The following is a 27,466-nucleotide window of genomic DNA, read 5'->3' as shown; positions in this document are numbered from 1 at the left end:
ACAATATTAACTCCAAATTAATTTGTTCGTCGTGGACCTAAATTGATTATAAAATATTCAGTTCTAGACCAGATATAAGAATCAGTACTGTTTGTAAGTTTGTAAAACTGTCGTATATAAACTATCATTTCTAATAACTGTTATTTTAAATTGTATTGTTTTTATGTGTGTATATTAATTAAAATATATTTGTGTTTAAAAAGTAAATTGTGTGTATCTGTCTTGTTGGCAAATAACATAAATCTAACACATATTAACAGTTAGTTAACTACTAAATTAAATTTCAAATTTACGGTTATTTAGAAAAGTAATACGTTAACACACGTAACATAATAGATCGGAGACTCGTCCGAAATGAATAATGATATGTAACAGAAGATACGTATATAAGATGAAGTAAAAAGTAAAAATGAACACTAAAATGATAGTGTGACGAAACATTTAGAGTAATACCTTTTTTTTTTTTTCCAACAAACTCATATTTGCGTGTGAAGCATCTTGATCCTTTCCATTTAGGAGAAGACTACTTCTAGCTTTTATGTTTGTGAGACCAAACTGTAACAAGTCTTCATGCATTTGATAAAAGACGTAAATAAATCGGAGAATTGGAAGTACCCTCCTTGTAGAGGTATAAATCATAGAGCTTTTCAAACTTATGGCGTTGAGTATCTTGCTTCTGTCATTTATACACATGTGATACAGATATAGTATTAAGAGCTTTTTACTTTTTTAACAACCGTGTTAATAATTCATTTGGAAAAGTCGAAGATTTTGAATATTCTATAATATATTCATTAGAACTTTGATTTTATTTGTTAATTTGTCTTTTAGTCTAAAACTCAACAACAAAACATCAAAAATATTTTATGAATCAAGTATCTATTCATTTCAGGCTTTCGTCATAATAACGTTATAGAATGTTAAATAATGTGTATTCAGAATACTAGTTGTATTTCTTTAAATATATAATCATAAACAATATTAATAAAGTATTTCATGGTAACCATCCCTAAAATCACCCTATGAATAAAAACAGATGTAGTTTAAAGAACAGTGATTTAAGTGGTGGATTTGTTTATTTATTTTGTTTATTTTTTAATTTCACACAAAGCTACACGAGGACTATCTACGCTAGCCGTCCCTAATTTAGCAGTGTAAGAAAAGACAGCTAATAATCACCACACACCGCCAATTGTTAAGCTACTCTTTTACCAACGAATAGTGGGATTGACCGTCACGTTATAATACCCTCACGGCTGAAAGGGTGAGCATGTTTGGTGTGACGGGGATTCGAACCCGCAACCCTCAGATTACGATTCGAGCACCCTAGCCAAGCTGGGTCTTAAATGCAGGAATTATAACTGATGTTCTTACCTGATTAAAAATAATCTGTTTTTATTTTTTCATATAAATTTACTTCCTTTATGAATTTCTTCAAACATTATTACAAAACATTACGTTCACTGACTGCAATATCACAAAACGAGTTTAGCTAGGATATAAAATCGACGAACTAAGCATTAAAGTATATACAAAGAAAGAAGTCAAGAACTGCATTTCTTTTTTGTAATCAACACCAAACCTTTTATTTATTAATTTTTCATTACTCGCTGTAGCATCATACCATTATTAAAATATGAAAATGTTAACGTGGATAACTTACACATAACAATAAAAATATAATATCTAACTTATTTTAATCAGTAAGTATCACGTAAAAAGGCTGCTCCTGTGCCTTGGATTGTGGAATATCTTTTCGACACACATATAGCAAGGAAACAGTTGTTTCTAGCAAAAAGTTAAACTGCAAATAAAATGCTAAAATTAATTTAACGTTTATATCGAAGCCAAATTATTTCAATATTTTATTCCATTAAAGACATAAGATAAGCAGCAAAGGATTATGTTACCAAGAGAGAAGACTTATTAATGAAGACTTATTGCAATGTAAATGTTTGTAAAAGTTCTGTTGGTTATCCATCCAATTATACAAAGGAGTTTTCTGATTCGTTCAATTTCCAAAAGAAAACTCTCTTGTTGTTATATTTTTTGTAAGAATTACTTTTTTTTATAATAACCAGTACCTGTGCTTCATTATGTACTTAATCCCAGGATATAAACACGTAAGAATGTGTAGGTATCTGATTAACAGCTTTGGGAACTTTTTAGTATTTAACGACTGAAACATATAAAAATTCTAATGAAACGTTTTCAGAGTCTTCACTTAGTAAGATGTTTATGAAACAGTTTGGTATGTTGTAGACTTAAGTGACCTTTAAAAACATCTTCAACGCATCTTAACAAATATAAAGGAAAATATTAGAAAGTTTCTAGCTCTCGTTTTGACTTAAATCATAAATAAATAAAACAGATGTCACTTAACTGCCCATATTAGTTTCATTTTTTATCGAAGTTTCACTGTTGAACATAAAATACATACAAGTTCTACTAAAAGTGAAGAGTTCACGAAGATTTAAAATTACGTCAAAGTTTGTCACTATTTTTCATTTTCATACACTCCAAAGCCACATCAAACTCGGAAAGCAGAGTCTGTATCAACAGAGGGAAAATATTGAGCTAACTCTGTAAACATTGAAAATAAAAATCTTAATTTTCTTTAAAAAATCTGCAGAACTTTTAAAAAAAGACAAAACTTTCGAAATGTATTGAGAAAGATTACAAGGTAGATTTGTTTTTTGTTTGGTTTGGGAAAAATTACAAGATGGATTTGATTGTTGTTTAATTTTCGAATTTCGTTCAGAGCTACACGAAGGCTATCTGCGCTAGCCGTTCCTAATTTAGTAGTGTAAGATTAAATGGAAGGCAGTTAGTCATCACCACCCCCGCTAACTCTTGGGCTACTCTTTTACCAACGAATGGTGGGATTAACCGTAACTTTATAGAACCCTCACGGCTGAAAGGATGAGCATGTTTTGTGCAATAGGAATTCAAACTCGCGACCCTCGGATTACGAGTCAAACGCCTTAACACACTTGGCCATGCCGGGCCTCGCACGATACAAATTCCTTGGCCATTTGTTTGTTTGAAATTAAACACAAAGCTACACAATGAACTATTTATGCTCTGCCCACCACTGGTATCGGAACCCAGTTTCTAGCGGTGTGAGTCCGCTACAATTATTTGAATGTTTAGCTAGTTTTCACATGTAACTAATGTTTACCTGACCCCTTTCACAAACACACTGACGCGAACATGTGCAATTAAAATGCGATTTCACTTTTTTGTTTGAACAATTTTGATCTACCGTAAGCACTGTGTACCTATACACTTACAATTATATATTTCAAGGATTTCTCTTTCTGATTTCCAACAATGTGAATTACAAAAAGTCGAATGCGTTGTAAAATAAACCATTTCGACTTTACTGTTTTTTATACCGCAACATTGCTTTATAATAGGTGGACTAGAATAAGATGCCACTTCCTCACTACCCTGTCATCTGCAGTGTACATCATTGGCCCTCTTCAGTTCTCAGGTTCTTTTCGTGTCATTAGATAATTTGAAACTTGCAATCTTCCCGATCCCTAACAAAAGCATTAAAATTCAGTTACCAAATGCAGCATTTATTTTAAATTTCAGAAGTTTCGAATTAGATAGAGTAATTTTACCTCAACTTGGGGTCAATTTTGTCCAATCGTACAGATAAAATGACCCCGACCACAACAACTGATTTTTTAGTATAAAAAAGATATATATCCACTCGTTGTTTTAACTAGAAATGTTAAATGTAATAAATCAAGGTTTATTTAATTTTTTTTATTTTCCATGAAATGCACCTTAACTGGTAAAAACCGCATTGAATTTAAGGTGGCCGTCTTACTCCACTATATATACACACGAAGGGAAAGTTCAACATAATGGACTCTGAATCGCAAGATATAAGTTTAGAAATATCTACTTGCTCCCTGAACATCCTTCGTAGTTTCTACTGTGAATGTGTTATAAAGGTGGCAATCAATTATTTTAGGGGTCTCTAACCTGTCGTTTAGTTCCTGTGTCTTCGTTCAGGTTGAAAATACCAAAAATCATTTATATATAAGTGTATTACTAATATCATAAAAGTGCCAAATGCTATTAAAATTGTATAGCATATCTTTGGCAAGACAAGAACTAAATGGATACAGTTGCTTTAGCAATTATCCTTAAAAGTCCATAGACATACCGCTGTACCAGTATGGGCCAGCTGTAAGCCGGAAGGCTTATAACGATAAAAAGCGGGTTTCGATACCAGTTATAGACACGGCATAGATAACCCATTGTATAGCTATGTGTTTAATTAATAACAAGCAACCAAACATAAATATTCCGTTAGCCATTCATTGTCACCACTTTACATTTATCATAAAAATTCTTTGTAATTACTCTATACTTGTTATTAAATTATAATTGGTATTTTGTTTATTGCTTGTGTTTGTGTATTGCTGAAACTGTAGTTAAGAGACGAGTATATTCAAATGGACCTTTATATAGTTTTGCAGGAAACTTCTGCATCAAACAAACAAATCCTATTTACTTTGATTCATTAGGTTTTCTACATAAAAAAACAAACAAATTCTATTTAATTTGATTCGTTAGGTTTTCTACATCAAACAAACAAACAAATCCTATTTATTTTCATTCGTTAGGTTTTCTACATCAAACAAACAAACAAATCCTATTTAATTTGATTCGTTAGGTTTTCTACATCAAACAAACAAACAAATTCTATTTACTTTGATTCGTTAGGTTTTCTACATAAAAAAAACAAATCCTATTTAGTTTGATTCGTTAGGTTTTCTACATCAAACAAACAAACAAGTCCTATTTACTTTGATTCGTTAGGTTTTCTACATCAAACAAACAAACAAATCCTATTTACTTTGATTCATTAGGTTTTCTTCATCAAACAAACAAACAAACAAATCCTATTTACTTTGATTCATTAGGTTTTCTTCATCAAACAAACAAACAAACAAATCCTATTTACTTTGATTCGTTAGGTTTTCTACATCAAACAAACAAACAAATCCTATTTACTTTGATTCGTTAGGTTTTCTACATCAAACAAACAAACAAATCCTATTTACTTTGATTCGTTAGGTTTTCTACATCAAACAAACAAACAAATCCTATTTACTTTGATTCGTTAGGTTTTCTACATCAAACAAACAAACAAATCCTATTTACTTTGATTCGTTAGGTTTTCTACATCAAACAAACAAACAAATCCTATTTACTTTGATTCGTTAGGTTTTCTACATCAAACAAACAAACAAATCCTATTTACTTTGATTCGTTAGGTTTTCTACATCAAACAAACAAACAAATCCTATTTATTTTGATTCGTTAGGTTTTCTACATCAAACAAACAAATCCTATTTACTTTGATTCGTTAGGTTTTCTTCATCAAACAAACAAACAAATCCTATTTACTTTGATTCGTTAGGTTTTCTTCATCAAACAAACAAACAAATCCTATTTACTTTGATTCGTTAGGTTTTCTTCATCAAACAAACAAACAAATCCTATTTACTTTGATTCATTAGGTTTTCTACATCAAACAAACAAACAAATCCTATTTACTTTGATTCGTTAGGTTTTCTACATCAAACAAACAAACAAATCCTATTTACTTTGATTCGTTAGGTTTTCTACATCAAACAAACAAACAAATCCTATTTACTTTGATTCGTTAGGTTTTCTACATCAAACAAACAAACAAATCCTATTTACTTTGATTCGTTAGGTTTTCTACATCAAACAAACAAACAAATCCTATTTACTTTGATTCGTTAGGTTTTCTACATCAAACAAACAAACAAATCCTATTTACTTTGATTCGTTAGGTTTTCTTCATCAAACAAACAAACAAATCCTATTTACTTTGATTCGTTAGGTTTTCTACATCAAACAAACAAACAAATCCTATTTACTTTGATTCGTTAGGTTTTCTTCATCAAACAAACAAACAAATCCTATTTACTTTGATTCGTTAGGTTTTCTTCATCAAACAAACAAACAAATCCTATTTACTTTGATTCGTTAGGTTTTCTTCATCAAACAAACAAACAAATCCTATTTACTTTGATTCGTTAGGTTTTCTTCATCAAACAAACAAACAAATCCTATTTACTTTGATTCGTTAGGTTTTCTACATCAAACAAACAAACAAATCCTATTTACTTTGATTCGTTAGGTTTTCTACATCAAACAAACAAACAAATCCTATTTACTTTGATTCGTTAGGTTTTCTACATCAAACAAACAAACAAATCCTATTTACTTTGATTCATTAGGTTTTCTACATCAAACAAACAAACAAATAAATCCTATTTATTTTGATTCGTTAGGTTTTCTATATCAAACAAACAAATCCTATTTACTTTGATTCGTTAGGTTTTCTTCATCAAACAAACAAACAAATCCTATTTACTTTGATTCGTTAGGTTTTCTTCATCAAACAAACAAACAAATCCTATTTACTTTGATTCGTTAGGTTTTCTTCATCAAACAAACAAATAAATCCTATTTACTATGATTCGTTAGGTTTTCTTCATCAAACAAACAAACAAATCCTATTTACTTTGATTCGTTAGGTTTTCTTCATCAAACAAACAAACAAATCCTATTTACTTTGATTCATTAGGTTTTCTACATCAAACAAACAAACAAGTCCTATTTACTTTGATCCGTTAGGTTTTCTACATCAAACAAACAAACAAATCCTATTTACTTTGATTCGTTAGGTTTTCTACATCAAACAAACAAACAAATCCTATTTACTTTGATTCATTAGGTTTTCTACATCAAACAAACAAACAAACAAATAAATCCTATTTATTTTGATTCGTTAGGTTTTCTACATCAAACAAACAAATCCTATTTACTTTGATTCGTAAGGTTTTCTTCATCAAACAAACAAACAAATCCCATTTACTTTGATTCGTTAGGTTTTCTTCATCAAACAAACAAACAAATCCTATTTACTTTGATTCGTTAGGTTTTCTACATCAAACAAACAAACAAATCCTATTTACTTTGATTCGTTAGGTTTTCTTCATCAAACAAACAAATAAATCCTATTTACTATGATTCGTTAGGTTTTCTTCATCAAACAAACAAACAAATCCTATTTACTTTCAGTCGTTAGGTTTTCTACATCAAAAAAACAAACAAATCCTATTTAGTTTGATTCGTTAGGTTTTCTACATCAAACAAACAAACAACTCATATTTACTTTGATCCGTTAGGTTTTCTACATAAAAAACAAACAAATTCTATTTAATTTGATTCGTTAGGTTTTCTACATCAAACAAACAAACAAATCCTATTTACTTTGATTCGTTAGGTTTTCTTCATCAAACAAACAAACAAATCCTATTTACTTTGATTCGTTAGGTTTTCTACATCAAACAAACAAACAAATTCTATTTACTTTGATTCGTTAGGTTTTCTACATCAAACAAACAAACAAATCCTATTTACTTTGATTCGTTAGGTTTTCTACATCAAACAAACAAACAAATCCTATTTACTTTGATTCATTAGGTTTTCTTCATCAAACAAACAAACAAACAAATCCTATTTACTTTGATTCGTTAGGTTTTCTACATCAAACAAACAAACAAATCCTATTTACTTTGATTCGTTAGGTTTTCTACATCAAACAAACAAACAAATCCTATTTACTTTGATTCGTTAGGTTTTCTACATCAAACAAACAAACAAATCCTATTTACTTTGATTCGTTAGGTTTTCTACATCAAACAAACAAACAAATCCTATTTACTTTGATTCATTAGGTTTTCTTCATCAAACAAACAAACAAACAAACAAATCCTATTTACTTTGATTCATTAGGTTTTCTTCATCAAACAAACAAACAAACAAATCCTATTTACTTTGATTCGTTAGGTTTTCTACATCAAACAAACAAACAAATCCTATTTATTTTGATTCGTTAGGTTTTCTACATCAAACAAACAAATCCTATTTACTTTGATTCGTTAGGTTTTCTTCATCAAACAAACAAACAAATCCTATTTACTTTGATTCGTTAGGTTTTCTTCATCAAACAAACAAACAAATCCTATTTACTTTGATTCGTTAGGTTTTCTACATCAAACAAACAAACAAATCCTATTTACTTTGATTCGTTAGGTTTTCTACATCAAACAAACAAACAAATCCTATTTACTTTGATTCGTTAGGTTTTCTTCATCAAACAAACAAACAAATCCTATTTACTTTGATTCATTAGGTTTTCTTCATCAAACAAACAAACAAACAAATCCTATTTACTTTGATTCGTTAGGTTTTCTACATCAAACAAACAAACAAATCCTATTTACTTTGATTCGTTAGGTTTTCTACATCAAACAAACAAACAAATCCTATTTACTTTGATTCGTTAGGTTTTCTACATCAAACAAACAAACAAATCCTATTTACTTTGATTCGTTAGGTTTTCTACATCAAACAAACAAACAAATCCTATTTACTTTGATTCGTTAGGTTTTCTACATCAAACAAACAAACAAACAAATCCTATTTACTTTGATTCGTTAGGTTTTCTACATCAAACAAACAAATCCTATTTACTTTGATTCGTTAGGTTTTCTTCATCAAACAAACAAACAAATCCTATTTACTTTGATTCGTTAGGTTTTCTTCATCAAACAAACAAACAAATCCTATTTACTTTGATTCGTTAGGTTTTCTTCATCAAACAAACAAACAAATCCTATTTACTTTGATTCGTTAGGTTTTCTACATCAAACAAACAAACAAATCCTATTTACTTTGATTCGTTAGGTTTTCTACATCAAACAAACAAACAAATCCTATTTACTTTGATTCATTAGGTTTTCTTCATCAAACAAACAAACAAATCCTATTTACTTTGATTCATTAGGTTTTCTTCATCAAACAAACAAACAAACAAATCCTATTTACTTTGATTCGTTAGGTTTTCTACATCAAACAAACAAACAAATCCTATTTACTTTGATTCGTTAGGTTTTCTACATCAAACAAACAAACAAATCCTATTTACTTTGATTCGTTAGGTTTTCTACATCAAACAAACAAACAAATCCTATTTACTTTGATTCGTTAGGTTATCTACATCAAACAAACAAACAAATCCTATTTACTTTGATTCATTAGGTTTTCTACATCAAACAAACAAACAAACAAATCCTATTTATTTTGATTCGTTAGGTTTTCTACATCAAACAAACAAATCCTATTTACTTTGATTCGTTAGGTTTTCTTCATCAAACAAACAAACAAATCCTATTTACTTTGATTCGTTAGGTTTTCTTCATCAAACAAACAAACAAATCCTATTTACTTTGATTCGTTAGGTTTTCTTCATCAAACAAACAAACAAATCCTATTTACTTTGATTCGTTAGGTTTTCTACATCAAACAAACAAACAAGTCCTATTTACTTTGATTCGTTAGGTTTTCTACATCAAACAAACAAACAAATCCTATTTACTTTGATTCGTTAGGTTTTCTACATCAAACAAACAAACAAATCCTATTTACTTTGATTCGTTAGGTTTTCTACATCAAACAAACAAACAAATCCTATTTACTTTGATTCGTTAGGTTTTCTACATCAAACAAACAAACAAATCCTATTTACTTTGATTCATTAGGTTTTCTACATCAAACAAACAAACAAACAAATCCTATTTACTTTGATTCATTAGGTTTTCTTCATCAAACAAACAAACAAACAAATCCTATTTACTTTGATTCGTTAGGTTTTCTACATCAAACAAACAAACAAATCCTATTTACTTTGATTCGTTAGGTTTTCTTCATCAAACAAACAAACAAATCCTATTTACTTTGATTCGTTAGGTTTTCTTCATCAAACAAACAAACAAATCCTATTTACTTTGATTCATTAGGTTTTCTACATCAAACAAACAAACAAGTCCTATTTACTTTGATCCGTTAGGTTTTCTACATCAAACAAACAAACAAATCCTATTTACTTTGATTCGTTAGGTTTTCTACATCAAACAAACAAACAAATCCTATTTACTTTGATTCATTAGGTTTTCTACATCAAACAAACAAACAAACAAATAAATCCTATTTATTTTGATTCGTTAGGTTTTCTACATCAAACAAACAAATCCTATTTACTTTGATTCGTTAGGTTTTCTTCATCAAACAAACAAACAAATCCTATTTACTTTGATTCGTTAGGTTTTCTTCATCAAACAAACAAACAAATCCTATTTACTTTGATTCGTTAGGTTTTCTACATCAAACAAACAAACAAATCCTATTTACTTTGATTCGTTAGGTTTTCTTCATCAAACAAACAAATAAATCCTATTTACTATGATTCGTTAGGTTTTCTTCATCAAACAAACAAACAAATCCTATTTACTTTCAGTCGTTAGGTTTTCTACATCAAAAAAACAAACAAATCCTATTTAGTTTGATTCGTTAGGTTTTCTACATCAAACAAACAAACAACTCATATTTACTTTGATCCGTTAGGTTTTCTACATAAAAAACAAACAAATTCTATTTAATTTGATTCGTTAGGTTTTCTACATCAAACAAACAAACAAATCCTATTTACTTTGATTCGTTAGGTTTTCTTCATCAAACAAACAAACAAATCCTATTTACTTTGATTCGTTAGGTTTTCTACATCAAACAAACAAACAAATCCTATTTACTTTGATCCGTTAGGTTTTCTACATCAAACAAACAAACAAATCCTATTTACTTTGATTCGTTAGGTTTTCTACATCAAACAAACAAACAAATCCTATTTACTTTGATTCATTAGGTTTTCTACATCAAACAAACAAACAAACAAATCCTATTTATTTTGATTCGTTAGGTTTTCTACATCAAACAAACAAATCCTATTTACTTTGATTCGTTAGGTTTTCTTCATCAAACAAACAAACAAATCCTATTTACTTTGATTCGTTAGGTTTTCTTCATCAAACAAACAAACAAATCCTATTTACTTTGATTCGTTAGGTTTTCTTCAAACAAACAAACAAACAAATCCTATTTACTTTGATTCGTTAGGTTTTCTACATCAAACAAACAAACAAATCCTATTTACTTTGATTCATTAGGTTTTGTACATCAAACAAACAAACAAACAAATCCTATTTATTTTGATTCGTTAGGTTTTCTACATCAAACAAACAAATCCTATTTATTTTGATTCGTTAGGTTTTCTACATCAAACAAACAAATCCTATTTACTTTGATTCGTTAGGTTTTCTTCATCAAACAAACAAACAAATCCTATTTACTTTGATTCGTTAGGTTTTCTTCATCAAACAAACAAACAAATCCAATTTACTTTGATTCGTTAGGTTTTCTACATCAAACAAACAAACAAATCCTATTTACTTTGATTCGTTAGGTTTTCTTCATCAAACAAACAAACAAATCCTATTTACTTTGACTCGTTAGGTTTTATACATCAAACAAACAAACAAATCCTATTTACTCTGATTCGTTAGGTTTTCTACATCAAACAAACAAACAAATCCTATTTACTTTGATTCGTCATGTTTTCTTCATCAAGCAAACAAACAAATCCTATTTACTTTGATTCGTTAGGTTTTCTACATTTCCAGCGATATTCTCACTCAGTATTCTGCCTTTCATTAAATAATCATGTTGTAAAAGTTATTCGTTTTACGAATGGATCTAGTGATATTCCAAATTATGACAGTAAGCTTATTCCATAATATCTACCTATTCTTCAACCACTTTTAACGGTATCATAACTGCAAGTGATTTTCATGCTATTAATGTTTTACATGATTTCTGGTTTGGACAAGTGGACGGCTTTTGCTGTTGACATTTGTGTTCACGGATTCTCACCTGTAACAACACGACGCAAGTTTCTTACTATGGCTATAGTACAAATTGTTAAAGGTATCTTTTTGGGTAGTCTTGAGTACCAAAGCTTATTTATATTACTTTGTTTTCAAATGCCATTAAATATATTGGACGTCCCTGTATGGGAAATTCTAGATCCCGGTTTGAAAAGAAAATTGTCAAAAAAGGCTGTAACGTGCCCTTCCAAAAAACGACAAATATTTATGTTATCATAATATATACAAAAATATCGAACTAACCTTGTAAATATGGGAAATAAAAATGTCGGAAAGATGTGGATCAACATGGGACATCATAAACAAAAAAAAATACCCGCAGCAAGCTGTATCTCAACTATGCTAAGCAAAGTGTGGCGTCTCTTGACAGATGAGAATTCATAAACATAAAAGTCGATAGTAAAGGCTGACGATATACCCCAACCAAGAGTGCATAAAAGAATCCAGAGTGATCTCTTTCTTAAAACGAGACAACAAGGAATGAGTTCACTAGGATAACACTTGCAATACTACCTCCTGTTTAAGCGCCACACACATCAAGCAGCTGTAGAATGAGACAGATATTCATGCTAACCCATGTGAAGACATACTAGTTATTTTACCTGCCACAGGAATTATATTAGACATTGGGAAGGATCTCAGGAGAAGTGGTGTCTTTAACATGACAGCTTTAACACAGAGCCTTTTACGATATAAATTATGCTGGAGGGCAATTCTCAAGATGCATGGTCCTCAGGCACAGTACAACCGAATACAACGGCGTGGACTTTAACTGTTTAATGTAACGTATTCAATTTTGGTATTATAAAATATCATTACTTTGTTTTTCGTTAATCTCTACTGTTACCTTAAAACTTTAAGTGAAAACAAAAATGCTAGCGCATGAAACGCTTTTTAAATAATAAGATGAGGTATAAAGTTTATTATAGTTGAAAATAAGTCTTATGTATATAAATTCAATATATAAACCTTTTTAAATATGTTAATATTAAAATAAAACTGAAAAACAAACTGCATAATGCTACTATTTTTGGGTTACGAAAGTGTTTTGAAAGTAAATATTACCATAAATCAATATTTACTAGTTTATGTTTTCACTATCATAGTTTTCTACTTTATGAGTTCACAAAGATATTAATTCACATTTGAATAGATGGAGCTATAAAATAATTAAATCTTTCTCTGTGCTTCATGGAGAGTGATTGATTGAGAAGAAAAAAAAACAAGAAATATGTTGTCACTTCGTTTAATTAATAATACTATTAAGAAATATTTTGTAACCTTATATACCTCTGAAATTAACAAATCTGTTTCAACTCAAAAAAGATAATTTATTGTACTTTGCCGTATACAGGGAAACATGATTTAGAAATAAAGAAAAAGGTTAAACCGTTAAATTGTGTTATTTTCAAGTTTAACTCATAATTGTCATTAAACCGATGTTTCGGTTAAGTACTTACTTTAATTGTAAAGAAAGTGTATCCGAAAACGTGGTGTTCTTACGTCATCTATAAATTTACATGTCTAGTGTTTAACCATGGTTGTGTGGACTTTGCTTCTTCTTTTTTAGTTCAAGAACTATCGAGCATGCGCAAAGTAATCCATACAACCGGCACATATTGTCCTGTGGATTGTCCAAATAGATTCTCTGTATATAGTATTACGTTCATGTCCAAGATCATAAAAACAAACCATTAGTTTTCAAACAGGATACTATCTTTAGAGACAGAGTCACCCCAAACCTATGGTTTACAATATCAGTAAGATGTAACGTTGTACAATGAAACGCATATTTATGATGATATGTAGCAAGTGTACACAAGGAAATTAAATGTATCAGTGGGGTAAAAGAAAGTTTGTTATGTTTACAGTTAATTTTATATAATGAGTCGTTAGAAGTTAAACAAGATTTATGTGAACAGTCTTTGTAATGTCAAAAACACTGCCAGAAAAACCGTTTAACAAATATAAGAATATGATTTTCGATTCATTTTAATTAATTATCTTCAGATACAACTAAAAATTGACTTGTTACAATTATTCTTGTGTTGAATAAAGTGTGTTTTGAATTGGTTTTTACCGCGTTTGCTCTAATAAAATAATAGGCAATAAATATATTGTTATAATATGCATTAATGGGCAACTTTTGTCAATTTGAAACAACTATATATAAAGAACAATTTACTTATAATAAGTCTAATGCGAAAATGGCTGGATCATATTTAAATGTGAAAACCTCTTCATTCTTTGGCCTATGATGAGTTTGCTCAGCCGAGCGAAGCTTTCTTGCGTCCCAAACATTATAAAAAATGAAGAAGGATAGTTTTATTAACACTGATTTATTTAATCAAAATTTATATTTTTTACATCTGGATAACAGTCGAAACAATTTTTAATCTCTTCAAAAATCACTATGTATTTGATAACAAGAAACTGACTTTCAGCCGTGTCTGAAATGACTGTGATAAAAACATAAAGGCTTAATGTTTAGATCAAAAATCTTAAAAGTATTTTTGTATTTGCTGTTTATTTGACACATTGGCATAAAATGAACAGAAATTTTAATTCAAACAATTCCTAGTCTACCTTCTTATTCTTTTACGATTACACACTGACAATTATCTATTGTACCGACTGAATAAGTCACAATGACTGAAACTAGGTTCAGTATTTGTACTTAATGATTTAATGCGTTTGATATTTATTCCATTTCTGTGCACATAATCCGTGAGTAGGCTGTAGCCAAATGGTAAGATTAATGAAATTTGAATTGCATCCCGATATAATGACGGTGTTAAACCTTACACGCCTACTATACGACTTGAAACTGGTATTTTATTAGCTTGAATATATTACAAGGGAATCAAATGCATACGCAGAGCTTAATGTAGCTTATTTCCCAGATGGGGACTATAGTTGATCAAAATGTGTTCAGAAAGATTTGTGTTAGATGAGATACTGATGCAAAGACTGGTATTACTTTTTGTTCATTCATTGTAAAACATTCACTCCGAAAGCTTTAAATTAATCTGTTTTGATTAAAAATCCAGGAAACATGAATAAATAAATACAAAACAACGAATGTCTAAAAGCAAACTTTTGTGAACGTTAACGAGACTTGAATGAATAAACTGATAATCTTACTAGTAGACAACAAATATATATAGCAGACAATACATGAGACTATCAGGTAAAACACCTAGATTTATATACAGGTAGATACAGATAGCTGGATGAGAAATGTTTAGGAATCATTATTAAAAAAGCGAACCACATAAAAGAAGAAGAAACCGTGACATTTGAAAGTTACTCAACATAACTATTTTGTTACATCCATAAATATAATGTCTGGTTTAAAGCTGGTACCTATTAATGTTGTAAAACAACTTGTTTAGGTAAAAGTGTACTTAGATACTGCTTATGATCTTTTCTTTCTTTTTAACTGTTGGTTAAAGTTAGCCTTATAAGAATTCTATGGAGCACAACAAGGGGAGTGTTCATGTTATAATATTAACAAGTATACTATAACTAAACAGCTATTCGATTTTGTAATTTAAACAATTTAATGGAGTAATATATTAATCTAGATGAGATTAGTAACGAAATAACATCCTAAACCATTCAATCGATGAAGTAGCTACTGATATAATTCCGTAAAACACGCCTGCTTCACCGGATAAAGTAGGTACTGTAATACTTTCATAAAATATGACAACAACGTAAGGTAAAGTTAGGGTATTACTTGAATGAAGCAGGAACAACACCTATTTGTGTTGTAGGTTTCAATCCTGGTCACGGCACCAAAATAATTTATCAAACTCGTACTATGATCCTTGATCGGAGATTAACTAGCCAAAAGGTAGGTAAATTCGCAAGATAAAAGGAGGGTAGGTGAAAATAATGGAAAGGTGTAAAGAACGAAGTACTTTATGTACTAGAAAAAATGCCAAGCCTTTTATACACAGAATCAATAATACAATATATACATGCAACTTGCAATATTGTATGAAGTCCTCTTGATACAATTAATATTTGAACTAAAATAAAACAGAATTAAATAAAGGACCTAATAGAAATAGATTTCCAAACGTTCATGCTGATCTGTTCAGTTCCGAACCAACGAGAATGATACAACGATATCTTGCTGAAGGCCAGTACCTAATTAACACACACACACCATCTAGGATCCCAGCCATACAAGGGTCCCGCTGGCCACTCAAGTAAAAATTATGGTTCGACAGACAAAAAGAATAGAAGTAAAAGTGAGTTTTATTGTTTTTTTCAAAATATTACCTGGACCTAGGACCCCATTAAACCTTAGTCCGGCCCTGCCCGATGGTTATGAATAGAGAATTCATGGTTTGCTAGAAAGAACATGACTGACTTAACACTGGTGCACAAGCCACCAGTAAAGTTATATAACTTTATAGCGTAATCAATCTGTTCAAGAAACCTGGTAATTAAGTTACCTTCTCAGTCAACTGGTGAAAACTGTATAGGGACCAAAACTGTAATATCACCCTTTACAAGCGACTCATGAAACTAGCTGAGATGGTCTTACATGGTTTGCGGCTGTAGTTTCAGTACGACTGCACTACGTAACCATGTTCCTAGAATAAGTACAGAAACCGAAAACCTCAAAATTATATACACAATTATGAATTATGAATGCAGTCATTATAAGCAATTACACTTGTAAAAAATAATCACATGTGCATGAGACACATGTATTATAATGTTTTAATTAAGTATATCACAACACTGTTGAATTTACTTAGTAGAAGTTTATATTATAATTCGTTCATGAAGTAGAAAATCACTAATGTCCAGAATTGATCAGTTAGTCCTACCGTAATGTTTGCTATTTCTATACTTCAATAAAGTACAACTACGTTTTTCAATAAACTTGGTACTAAAATACTTCCAGAAATAAACTGACAAGAACTTTAAAAAAAAAAACATATTTCTTTTTACAACTCTTCCACGGAGTATAACATTACTTTTGGATATAATTTATATTGTAATATTTCCTTGGAGTACCGCAGTACCGTCGGATGTAGTTGGTACTGCAGTACTTTCATGAAGTACTACAAATTGTTGGATATAAGCTTTGTTGTAATAAGTTCATAAACTAGAGCTACAGTCTTGATAGATTCTTGATGACGAAAAACCCACTTGAAATAAAAATGTATCCTAGAACGGCTGGTATAAGTATTAACACTTTTATTGATAAGCAGAGAACAACGTTTCGACCTTCCCTGCTTATCAATAAAAGCGTTAATACCAGCCGTTTTGAGATACAGTCTTGATAGAGGTGTTACTGTAATTATAATAGTTCCATAAGCTACAACGATATGGCTTGATGAATCGATACTGACACTGTGATAATTCCATAAAATACAACAATGTTATTGGATACAAAAGTTTTTACAGCAACATATATATTTTATTTGGCACTATTTTCAACAAAATGTTGAAGATGTACATACGTCACAATTTGTTGTATCAATCTTCATTTTTTCTGTTATTCTGTCAAATGATGCACTTACTACGGATCATTTACACTACTTCCAAATTTAGTCATTCTGACTCAAAGTAAGTAGACATTTTGCTCATATCTAATGACGTAGCCACCTATGTTTACAGAATCATTGATGAGAGTTCACCTCTTCCTCATTTCTATGGTAGTATAAAGTAATACTATGGCATTTGAAACTTTACTTTATATACAGATGAAATTGTATTAACTTTAAAATTATATTTGATAGTTTCGCTATATAACATAAATATATTCAAAATATCTATTACAAATTAATACCATTCTTTTTCTAACTTGTTCTGTGTAAAACGATGTAATGAGACGGAACACAAAGGATGGACAGTCTTAAAAGAAACAGTAAATTTTAACACAGTGACGCTATGACTGGATATGTTCGATGACAAGCTCTTTTCTTTCTCTGTCTGAACTCAACTAATATTCCACATCATAGTGACACAAATTTAATGTGTCCCGAAAACCTCGCATTTACCTAGGGCAACCAGCTAGATGCATAACTGATAATTCTCATTAGAGACATACGTGAGACCATAGATTCTATATATAACCTAAACAACTGAAGGATTCTGTTATCAAAATACTAACACAATGTGATGTATTGAACAATATTTCCTAGAGTAGTAACAGAATTTGAGAAGAAGAAAGGAAACTGAAAAAAATCAACGACTTTCCACGTTGATATCCACGCACATATACAGAACAAAGATTACGTTCAGAATAAACATTATAATATTACAAGACGGCATAAATACATGTTATCCAAATACTTTTTAGCATTTTCTTTTCGGAATACTTTCTTTCCACATAAACATTCAAAGTTACATTTTAGTTTTCGTTAGATATTTTAGAGCAGAGACTGTAAACCATAATCCATAATTTAGATTAAATAAACAGAAACGAGCGTTTGTAGTAATCTGTATTGTACATATATATGATTGTATACAATATATAAATTATATTTCTTATACTTTAAAGCACAGTATCTGTGGGATTATCTTTGGTTCACGATGTAATAATATAACCAGAAATGATATCACATTTCACTGTGACAAAAGCAATTGTATCTTATCTTCATCACTATACTTCCATTATGAATAAACTGAATGTATATGATCTTTATTTTTCACCTATGTTAATCAGACGTTAATTATTGACTGCCATGATAGTACTTCTAAGCATCCTTCAAATAATATGTACTATATATTTCCTTCCTATAATTGTTTCCTTTATTTGATCAATGAGAAAGATGAAACCAACTTTTAATAGAACCTATAAGTAAGTTGATTAAAATCTCAATCAAGATACAAAGTACAGAAGGTATATGCGAGTTAGATTCCCAAAAGTTGTTGAACAAATTTTAGACAGAGTATGTGAAAAACATCAACAACTTACAAGTAGAAAGAGATAGCCGTTCGATTGTTGTTAAACACGAAGTTACACAATAAATTATATGTAATCTATCTACTACGGGAATCAAAGCCGATTTGCAACAACGTCGTAAGCCTACTGACTTGCTACTGAGTCACTGGGGAATGTTATTATAACAAAAACTTAAAACAAGTACAGTGAATGCTATGATATCAAACATCCACAAGATGAAAAACATACCTTGATTTTAATATATGTATACACTTATATACATATATGAGTAAATACACGCAAAACACACAGAACAAGTTTCAGTACTTTATATTTAGATGAGTCACTCAACCATTTTTCGAGTGAAGCTGTTGTTTCAATAAATGTAATCTGATTCAACATAAAACAAATCTGAATGAAAACAATGCTCATGAAGTATTGCGGTATTCCGTTATATATGTATGTATATATATATACAATGTGGAATATTATTTTAAAAACTATAAGACGAGATGGCATCACAAACATGTTGCTCAACGTTTCGTTGTATATCTTATTCGTGAACTTTCACTAAAACACAAACCATTGACTGCCTAATTAAAAATTCAAAAGATGCTATAATGTCGTTTATTTCAAGTAGTAATATGTCGTACATAAATTAAATAATAAGTTAAAACTGTTCACAGACGATGTAGAGTGTTTGTTAGAAGTTTGTTTTGAATTACACACAAAGCTACACGAGGGCTATCTGTGTAGCCGTCCCTAATTTAGCAGTGTAAGACTAGAGGGAAGGCAGCAAGTCATCACCACCCAACGCCAATTCTTGGGATACTCTTTTAACAACGAACAGTAGGATTGACCGTTACATTTTCTCGTCCCCACGGCTGAAAGGGCGAGCATATTTGGTGTAACAGGAATTCGCACTTGCGACCCTCAGATTATTAGTCGAGAGTCTTAATCACCTGGTCATGCCGGGCCTATTTTATGAAGTTAAGCACAAAGCTACACATTGAACTACCTGTACTTTGCCCATCACGGGTATCAAAACTAAGTTTCTAGCATTGTAAGTTCGCAGACATATAGCTGTTCCACTGGGGCTTATAACTGATTATGAAGAAACTCCCATATTTAAAACGATTATATCTTTGAAAATACTTACCGTAAATTTAGAATATTCTACAAGGAACACATCGACAACAGTAAGTTTTATTCAGAAAGGTTTAAACATGTTACAGGGTATTTACTTTCACAGAAACTGGTCAATATGTTTTACATTGTCCCCAATAAGCATATCAAGCCTATTCCTTAGTGTGCATTCATCTTCTCAATTCTATTTCTAACTGCTGTTTTAAGATCATTTGTATTTTATTATCTGTTCCGACAGCCAGTCTCTTGGAGAAAACCACACAACCGAAAATGTGCTGTGTAACTTCAGATTTCACAGACCACTTCTTTTCAGATGAATGACTTTGAGGAGTCTTTAATGAAAATGTCAGTTAAAGGACAATTGATATATATGGATCTTCTCTTGTTGGAAAGTGGTGTTCTCAATGTCTCGGTCCTCAAGAGTGAAAATGAGCTTGATTTGCCCAAACAACTTGAACACAGCCAGAGTCATGAATATCTTTAAAGAAACAAGGATCGGTAACAAAAAACAAATCATGTGTAAGCTTCTGGGGAACTACTCACGAGTTTTTATTAACGCATACAATAACGTTTACTGCGTTTACATATCCAATAAGAGAAAAGAGAAATGATACTTTTTAATACCGTTTCATGGCTTACCGACATAGCTAAAGTCCAATGTTAAGCAGCAAAAGTGGATCACGATTTTTAATGACTTTGCTGTTTTGGGTTTTGTAGTTTTTGGTAAATCGTATTCTGAAACAGTAACTCTCACACATATTACTTGCACAAAACAATGTTTCTCAGATTGCTTTGGATATTCTACGCAGCATCTGATACATTCTCCATAGATTGAAATGGCCGTCCTGAATGAGAAGCATATTTTACGAATTCGATTTATTTTTTAAACAACTTTAGAGCAACTATAAGTAAATATGGATCAAATTTATTTGTGAAATTTTGGCAAAAGTAAAACTGCTATAATTTTGTTATACTCAAATAACAATTTATAATACTGCATATCGGTACGCATTTTATTAAAAAAATAACTTTTACTCAGAAATAGCTTTGTTTGTTTGTTTGTTTGTTTGGGAATTTCGCACAAAGCTACTCGAGGGCTATCTGTGCTAGCCGTCCCTAATTTAGCAGTGTAAGACTAGAGGGAAGGCAGCTAGTCATCACCACCCACCGCCAACTCTTGGGCTACTCTTTTACCAACGAATAGTGGGATTGACCGTCACATTATACACCCCCACGGCTGGGAGGGCGAGCATGTTTAGCGCGACGCGGGCGCGAACCCGCGAATTACGAGTCGCACGCCTTACGCGCTAGGCCATGCCGGGCCTTCTCAGAAATAGCAAAGATGAAAATGTATTCATTGTATTTTTATAAAATACATTATATGTCTCTGGTTATAGACGAAATAAGCACAGTTCAAGCTTATGTGCAAATCTTATAATATTATTATGCTCACGTAATTTTTATTATTTATTAATATTTAATTCCATCCTTTTTTTTTTTAAACCGACGATTAGTGATGTACATGATTTACATGATTAAACTGTAGCGCCACACTACGGCAAATAAATGAAAGAAATAAGATCGATCTGTTTACTGACAAACTTACAAAGCCTAGGAAAATCATATTCTGGGTATATATATATATATCATACACATTATAAACTTCTACTAAAAGAAGCCAAATCTCTTTTAACATTCAGGGCCTCTCGGAGCATATCTGACAACGTTAAATATAACAAAATTATATATTGAGGGGCATTAAAAAGTTAACAAGTAATAAAATGAGTTGTTTCATACAGGTTGAGCAATAACGGTGCAAACACGCCTGGATTTTAATCATGAGTATTCTTTGAAAAACAACTCTGTAGTTCAGATCATTTTAATCAGCGTGACCACGTGTCAGTATTTAAACCGATGAAAACTGACCCATCCCTTGCTGTTGTACATAATGTAAGAGTATGGAAAAACTTTTGCATGCAGTGCACACTGTACCTTCATCCTATAAAATGCTGGGCTTTAAAAGGTTAATTTCACCACAAAGAAAGACGCCACGCCTGACGATAGAAAGCAGAGATCAGGTGATCGGGGTTCTAATGTCGGGAAAACACCATCCAGGATCGCGGCACGCTTTGAGGTGCACCTTCATGCACAACAATGCACGTCCGCACGTGGTAAGGATGTGTACAAATTGTTTGAATGAGAACAATGTGAATGTTCTGGACTAACCTCCATGTTTGCGTGATATGAATCCCATTGAGTATCTCTGGGACAGAGGCAGATTGACAACCTTATGACATCTATGCCACGCAGGATCCAGACTCTTCTGGTGGCAAATGGAGGACATACCCGTTATTAATGTTCTGGACGTTGAAATCCTGATTAAACCGTTTGTGTGCAGTTTCTAATCAAATCTGAATATTATGTAGTGCAAAAACATGATGATTTCATAATATGTACATTCAAAACTTATGTTTAACCTAGCGTATTAAAATTGTTTAACTGTATGTACATTGTTGCGTTTTTAATGCCTCTCAGTATACGTTTTAAAATTATTTTGTAACACCGGTATATAAACAATTAACAGTAAAAGTACCTAAAAGTGTTATATACAACACGTTTATATTTATGAGAAACAAATGAATATCAAACAAAACCAATAGCTAAACGTGTGAATTATGTTATTTTCAAATATGATTTTTTGGTCCAAAATTCGAAAGAAAAAGTTCCTGATGTGTGTGATTTTTATTTACAAAATATATGGTACTTTCAATAAATGGTTGAGCAAGTCATGCTATGCAAAAATCTCCCTTCTGTCTTATGTGGTTAGTGTGTGTGTTTATATATATATATAACATACAACATGGGAGATCAAATGTATTGGTGTGTATAATTTGTTTCTAACGGTATTTTTAAAAGTATATTTTAATTATTTTTTGTGTTATTTTAACATCGTTAAAGGCTTTTTTGAACTACAAAACTAATAGTAAACTTGAAATTCCTTAAAAGTAGGCAACTTAATTTTTATGTTGAATATTATTAGGTAATATTGTTGTTTATATGTAAGCCATGGGTATCGAAGCTCGAACTCTGGAGTTGTAAGCCAACAAACGTACCGCTGTGCCACTAGGGGAGTATTAGGTAATAATAAAAGTATCAAAACCAATCTTTAATTTTATTAATATTAAAGGAATTTATGCAAGTCGGGTGTTTAAGCACACATGAAACATCAAAAATAAAACCTGACATTTTAGTAATAACGATGTTGTTAAACTATCTTTGCTGAAGCTAATTGAGTTTCAACATGAAATTGTTCAATATATTATTCAATGAAAGCGAAATCATTCTGCATATTTAGAAAATTAAAACATTTATCACAATTCTACAGTATTATGTAAGATAATTTTCAAAAGGTTATAAAAAGTCAATTCATTTAAAGTAATTAATTTAAATTGCAAACTTGAATTATTTTTTTATCCCTAAAGAAGGTATAAGATCAGTTATGCTGGTCTAGGAAATTGTTTTTAAAAATATAGAAGAGTATAATGTTTTATATATATATTAGATTTAATTTACTGAATGAAAAATTGGAAAAAAATTTGACCAAATTTCCCAGTCCCTTGAATCTTGTATTCAAACTGGAATTCATAGGCCGCCCTATGAATCTAGTTGAATTAAGTTGTCCAGAAATAAATGTCACATTTTCACTTTGACATTTAGATGCTGAATATTGAGTAACTTATCCGTGGTGTTGTCGCTTACAATGTATCTTAACTTTTTGCTGTTTCAACTCTACTCAGAGTAAGTTTCGCAACTCCTAAAGCAGCATGGATAAGAAATACTTTCGTCTGCTTTTCTGCTACGACTTCAAACTTGGACGGAAAGCTATCGAAACTACACGGAACATCAACCAAGCATTCAGCCATTGATCTTTTACTGAACTTACAGTTCAGCGTTAGTTCCAAAGGTTTTAACATGGAGATGAAAGTCTCGAAAACCACGAAGGTCGTGGAAGAAAGCCATCCTGAGATGAAAACACATTAAGGGAGGCAGTTGAGACAGACCCTCACTTGTAGAAAAGCTAGGTACAAGCAAATTAAGCATTGTCAATCATCTGAGTGTGATTGAAAAGACGAAAAAGTTGGATAAGTGGGTTCTGTATGAGCTGACTGAAGATCAACAAAAGCGGCGTTACGAGAACTGTTAAGGATGACGCTCCAAAAATTGAACGAATTATGAATCGAGGTTCTGCTTCATTCAGCTTATTTCCCAGATCTTTATCCTACAGATTTTAATTTTTTCAAACACTTTGACGATTTGTTGAACAATAAACGGTTTCAAAACCAGGCAGCTGCAGAAGAAGCTTTCATGGAGTTCATTGACCATAGAAACTCTGATTTCTATAGCAGTGCCATAAACATCGTCGTTACACGTTGGCAAAAGTGTGTTAAAGCAAATGGTGGTTACTTTGATTAAAACATGTTTTACAACACTAGATTATACTTTTCCAAACTTCGCAGTTCAAAAACGACATTTATTTGTGGACAACCTAATAACTAGTGCTCTCTCTTTTTGTTTTGAGTTTACTGACTAATTAAGTAATTAGATTTTACAAGTCACAAATTTTAAAGTAAAAATAATTTTTTTTATAAAAAACACCTTACGTTATTTGGAGTTATAATTCTATAAAAATGAGGTAATCTCTTATACGTACGGTTCCCTTAGTGGCACAGTGGAGTGTCTGTGGACTTATACTGCTAGAACCGGATTTTGACACCTGTGGTGACCAGAGCACAGATAGCTTTGTAGTTAATTGCAAATAAACAAACAATCTTACAGGCATGCTTCGGCTTCTCTGGTGCTAAGGAGTTATCAAGTTGTTATTATCCCTAATATGTACGCTGCAGCCCAACAAGAGTTGAGGTAGCAATCATGTGTTATTTGAATGAATTTAACTTACTGTTCTAAACACGAAATTCTAAGGAAACCTTTTAAAACGCCTAATTTGTTAAATTTGGCAAATTCTAGAACAAGTGTTGGACCTTTTCCAGCGTTTTCTTCTTTTCATGTGAGGAGTTAGAAGTGCCCACCTCTTCCTTTCTTTACATGACAATCGATAACAAAACAGTAATATTGCAATATTTTGAAATTTTCCATGTTATGAAACGTTCCCCATTTTACTTTAATTCAAAAAGTGTAGAAATGATTAAGAAATGTATCTCAGATCTACTGACAGCTTATTGTTTTATTCTTTTATGTTATGAAACGTTCCCCATTTTCCTTTAATTCAAAAAGTGTAGAAATGATTAAGAAATGTATCTCAGATCTACTGACAGCTTATTGTTTTATTCTTTTATGTTATGAAACGTTCCCCATTTTCCTTTAATTCAAAAAGTGTAGAAATGATTAAGAAATGTATCTCAGATCTACTGACAGCTTATTGTTTTATTCTTTTATGTTATGAAACGTTCCCTATTTTCCTTTAATTCAAAAAGTGTAGAAATGATTAAGAAATGTATCTCAGATCTACTGACAGCTTATTGTTTTATTCTTTTATGTTATGAAACGTTTCCTATTTTCCTTTAATTCAAAAAGTGTAGAAATGATTAAGAAATGTATCTCAGATCTACTGACAGCTTATTGTTTTATGTTATGAAAGCTGTTGCGCTCTTAGATGTGTCAAGTCAGAGTTGACATATAGCATAATAGCACTATCAGTATGATTTATATGCTAACAAGAATTTTATTCGAAAACAGAACGATAATGCATTTCGTATAAAGTATTGAGTAATACTAATAAGAGCACCTGAAAAGTTTAACATTTGTGTCTATGAGATTCTGTTAAATTGGGTGAAATGAAATATAAGAAAATGAAATAAAATTAACTACAGATTAATTTTTAGGTACTTGAAGTATTATTACCATTAATTGTAAATGTATTTGTATCTAAAAGGTTATAAAGACCTCAACAAAACTATGGAGCTATAAATTTTCGAGTTCATTATATTTCAAATCAATACTCATAAGCCGCTCATGTGAGACACTTTTTATGTGACAAAAAACAGCCAAATTAATATCGTTTCATTTTCAACAAGTTTTAGTCTTTTATTTTTTTAATTGCACCTTGGGGCTATGATGGTGGTAAACTATATTCATAGTTTTATATCTAATTCATACAACAAGAAGCATTTCTAGCAGTTGAAATATGATAATTATATGTATACAAAACAAAAGCATACAATGTGCTTAACGGAACAAGTCTTACCTTCTGGAAGCCTGAGCAGGACAGCGTTAATGCTGTAATTCAAATACCTTTTTTGGCTAACCAGTTCAAGCAAGGCTTAATGTAACTCTGATTGGATTGCTGACTGGTAAAAACTTTCGACATAGGAGTTTTATGTCAACGTCCAAGTGATGTACGAGTATACATTATGCTTAGTATAAATAGTTACGTAAATATTCTCCTTGCCGGCAGCTCATGTCTGCTCTCTCTCTAAAAAGCGAAAAGGGATCAACTCCAGAAGTGCTACTAGTTGTACCACAAATCCACAGGTCGTAAGAAAGGGATTTGCTACAAACAGCTGACAGCCAAATAACATAGTTGCTATGACAACAGACGTGTTGGCACATCAGATTTATCACGTGCAAATGAAATATCTACGTGCGCGCGTGAAATGTGGAAGCACTCTCTCATATCTATACATACATATCTTATAATGTAACGTGCTTCTTGCCCCAATTAGCACCACTTCCGTACCTTTAGCACAGCAAAAACCATTATTTGATAACATGATTGATCGATTAGAAAGTGTGTTTGAACCAGAACTTTTTCTTTTAACTATTTTTACTTTAGAAACCATTTAATAAAATTATTTCTTTAAAAGATATATACAGGCAGACCATGGTCAAACAGTCACGAGGCTCGTAGCTCAAGTAGTTTTTGTAAAATAATATCTAATTTTTGTACCACTTAATTAAAATTAAGTTGTTTATATCATGGTTTAAAACGGCTATCCGGAAAATAATTTCACAATTATTGATATAACAAAATACATCTGAATAGATCCAGTTCGTTCTTTCAACCACTATCGTTAATGTTTGTAGAATACACTAACGGTTTATTTTGTAATATTTTGTTTAATTTGGTTTTGTTTTTATACAAGTGTACATAATAAAACTTCTTTATATGTAGAACTTTTTAATTAGATTTAATATGTCACATGAAATTGAATATTTTATAGTAACTACCAAGCTTCAAAAGCTCTCTCATGATTCGTAGAAGCTCCGTTGCAATGATCAAGTTCATTCGTTACCCACAGTTAATTCTATAGCTACACCAAAATTTTTTTGAAAAACTAAAAACTCATTATGACACTTGTTAGTGGTACCGAGCACGTGTGCTACGTTTCACCTCACTAGACTGTGGACTTTCTGAGTGAATCAGCCACATCCTGGACCTCTAACTCCCTCCTTGACTGTTGTTCTCCGGTATAATTCGGCT

The 27,466-nt window shown here is 31.1% G+C and overlaps 1 protein-coding gene across 1 annotated transcript in view; it reads right to left on the bottom strand.

The window, feature by feature from the left end:
* The window catches only part of GC (gamma-glutamyl carboxylase), a 52,755-nt gene extending 26,311 nt beyond the window's left edge, over nt 1-26,444 (bottom strand). Inside the window, exon 1 of the mRNA XM_076473900.1 lies at nt 26,231-26,444. The gene's annotated coding sequence lies outside the window, so the exon portion shown is untranslated. The remainder of the gene's footprint in view (nt 1-26,230) is intronic.
* Nucleotides 26,445-27,466: the final 1,022 nt, after the last annotated feature.

This window comes from Tachypleus tridentatus, chromosome 12 (assembly GCF_004210375.1).
Source record: "Tachypleus tridentatus isolate NWPU-2018 chromosome 12, ASM421037v1, whole genome shotgun sequence".
Lineage (NCBI taxonomy): Eukaryota > Metazoa > Arthropoda > Merostomata > Xiphosura > Limulidae > Tachypleus > Tachypleus tridentatus.
The sequence above is the reverse complement of the archived record's forward strand: the minus strand, read 5'-3'. Positions and strand labels throughout refer to the sequence as shown.